Source organism: Sciurus vulgaris (genome assembly GCF_902686455.1).
Source record: "Sciurus vulgaris genome assembly, chromosome: 13".
NCBI classification, from domain to species: domain Eukaryota; kingdom Metazoa; phylum Chordata; class Mammalia; order Rodentia; family Sciuridae; genus Sciurus; species Sciurus vulgaris.
The window spans coordinates 20,626,005-20,629,353 of record NC_136474.1 but is presented as its reverse complement, the minus strand read 5'-3'; the positions used below and the strand labels follow the sequence as shown (position 1 = coordinate 20,629,353).

General features: G+C 41.1%; 1 pseudogene across 1 annotated transcript; it reads left to right on the top strand.

Moving 5' to 3' along the window:
- Positions 1-975: 975 nt before the first annotated feature.
- On the top strand, positions 976-3,000 carry LOC306642565 (electron transfer flavoprotein-ubiquinone oxidoreductase, mitochondrial-like; annotated as a pseudogene). The gene has a single exon. The product of its transcript is annotated as an electron transfer flavoprotein-ubiquinone oxidoreductase, mitochondrial-like (transcript).
- Positions 3,001-3,349: the final 349 nt, after the last annotated feature.

Sequence of the window (3,349 nt, the reverse complement as noted above, 5' to 3'; positions counted from 1 at the left end):
TAATGTTAGAGAACAAAAAGGTAAGGAAGATAAAAGGAGCAATCTGCCAAGGGGTCAAATAAATATTAAAAAATCATTTCACCAGGGCCATCGTATTACACAGTCCCAAGGCTGCTGTCAGAAAATACTGAGGTGCATGGTCAAATGGCACTTCAATAAAACCTAAACCAAGCTGCATTTGTTCAGTATTTATTTTTATACTTGATTTAAATAGAAGACACAGTTTTGGTCCAGGAGGAATATAATTGAAGCTCCTTTAGTGCCTACATATTCTTGTGTCTGCTTTGATGAAGCCTCAGTGCTTCCAAGATCTGAGTATTGGTAAGTCCCCTCCTTTGTGTTCTGGTAAATAGGGAGAGTTGTCATTTAAATGTGGTTTTGGGAAAACTAATAAGGTTTGAATTTTAGTAAGTATTAAACATCATAAACTGTTAAAAGTAGTATTAGGTATACTTGGGAATTATTTGACTCGGTCCCAAAGAAGTATAACAAATCCCCAACACTACCATTTTATAAGAGTACAATGAGGAAAAAGTGGGATAAAAACTTTCAAAGAAGAAAGGGGCCAACAAAGGAACTATTATTATTATTATATATTATTATTATTATTGTTATTATTATTATTATTTGAAACTTGTCGTATTTGCTCCAGAAAGTGCTTAGAGGCTGGATGCAAAGACTTGGGGAACAGCTAGTCCCGAGGCCTACTGGTGCAGGGCTCAGAAGGAAGTCCAGACTTAATCCTCAACCTCAAGCCGCAGGGCGCCTAGGACTTGAAGTCTCTTTCTCTTTTGCTACTTGACCCGGAAACCTGTTCTTGCTATCGCGTCATGCGTTGGTGCCTGCGGAGAGCTGGAGGGAGGCGGGATGCCGCGAAGCAAGGGCGGTTTTGGTGGAACAGAAGAGGCAAACTAGCCGGGCTGTAGGTGTATCCTGACAATGATGGCGCCCCCTGTGGCATAGAGTCCCGCGCGCTCCGCAAGCCTCCGACAAGATCTTCCGTGGTGTTCCACAGAGAAAGTCCTGATTGTTTGAAAATGGTTGGTGCCGCTAGCCATGATGTCCTGTCCGGCCTATCATTGCTTACATGCCTCAAAATTTAATAAAAAATTATCTACCTCTGTGTGCTACAAGATGGTCTTCAACTTCTGTTGTACCTCAAATTACTACTCACTATACTATTTATCCCCGGGATAAGGACAAGTGATGGGAAGGCGTGAACATAGAAAGATTTGCAGAAAGAAGCAGGTGTGGTAATAGTTGGTGTTGGCCCCGCAGGACTTTCTGCAGCCTATTCGTCTAAAGCAGTTGGATGCTGAACATGAAAAGGACATTCGTGGGTGTCTAATGGGGAAAGCTCCTCAGATAGGTGGTCATAGTGGTCATACCCTCTCAGGGGCTGCTTGATCCATCTGCTTTTAAAGAACTCTTCCCAGACTGGAAGAGAGGAGGGCTTCACTTAACACTCCTGTAACAGAAGACAGATTGGGATTTTAACAGAGAAATACAGAATTCCTGTGCCAATTCTTCCAGGTCCTTCCAATGAACAATCATGGCAATTACATTGTATGCTTGGGACATTTAGTGAGTTGGATGAGAGAACAAGCAAGGCCCTTGGTGTTGAAGTGTATCCAGGGTACGCTGCTGCTAAGGTCCTTTTTCATGAGGATGGTATTGTAAAAGGAATTGCCACTAATGATGTGGGAATACAGAAGTATGGCGCACCAAAGACAACTTTTGAGTGGGGACTCGAACTGCATGCAGTCAGTATTTGCAGAGGGTTGGCATGGGACACCTAGCCAAGCAAACTAATACAAGAAGTTTTGGATTGTGGGCCAATTGTGATTCCCCAAACCTATGTGATTGGACTGAAGGAGTTATGGATTATTGATGAAAGAAGTGGAAACCTAGGTGAGTGGATCACACTGTTGGTTGGCCCTTGGACAGGCATACTTTCCTCTATCATTTAAATGAAGGTGAACCCTAGTAGCTCTGGGTTTGTGGTTGGTCTGGACCATCAAAATCCATACCTGAGTCCATTCAGAGACTTCCAAAGGTGGAAACACATCCCAGCATTCAGCCAATATTGGAAGATGGAAAAAGAATTGCCCATGGAGCCAGAGCTCTCAATGAGGGTGGCTTTCAGTCTATACCAAAACTCACCTTTCCTGGTGGTTTACTAATTGGTTGTAGCCCTGGCTTCTTGAATGTTCCCAAGATCAAAGGGACCCATACAGCAATGAAAAGTGGAAGTTTGCCAGCATAATCAATTTTAATCAACTTACTAGTGAAAATCTTCAATCAAAGACAATAGGACTCCATGTAACTGAGTATGAGGACAATATAAAGAAATCTTGGGTGTGGAAAGAGCTATATGTATTAGAAATATTAGACCTTCCTGCCATGGAGCATTGGGTTTATGTGGAGGGATGATTTACACAGGAATATTTTACTGGATTTTGAGAGGAAGGAACAATGGACTCCTAAAACATAAAGGTTCTGACTGATCAGCTCAAGCCAGCCAGGATTGCACACATATTGAGTATCCAAAACCTGACGGACAGATCAGTTTTTGACCTCTTGTCATCTATGGCTTTGAGTGGTACTAATCATGAAACATGACCAGCCAGCACATTTAACCTTAAAGATGACAGCATAACCTGTAAATATAAATCTATCAATATATGATGGGCATGAGCAACAATTCTACCCTGCAGGAGTTCATGAATTTGTACCTTTGTAACAGGTGATGGATTTCAGTTACAGATAAATGCTCAGAACTGTGTGCACTGTAAAACATGTGATATTAAAGATCCAAGTCAGAATATTAACTGGGTGGTGCCTGAAAGTGGAGGAGGACCGCTTATAATGCAATTGTAAACTGCAATTTATTTCATTTCAGGCACATTTGATAACCAGATTCTTTAAAGTGTAAATGTATGGCAAAATAACCTTAAAATATATAAGAGGTTAACAAGTAACCTTCACAAACTAACCACTGGTGAATAGATGTTTTATACTCTATGAAAAAATTGTCCTAAAAATTATGAAATATTTCTTTCTTAAACAAATAAATTGTAAATGATATAGCAAAAGAGAAAAAGAAGACTTGGGAAACTTCTTTTGTCCTGAAGATTGGGGACAAGAAGAGGAAGGAGCAGTAGTTCAGAGACCATACTCCCAGTTAACACTAGATGACGATGCTCTGAAACTTTCTGAGGCTCACATGAGAACACACCCTTGCCAGTGCTGTGTGGTTTCTTGCTTCATACACACATATCATTGTGGGCAATCACGCTACTCTTCCTGTTAAATATGATTAAACAGAGGCTCAGGGTGCAATCTGCTG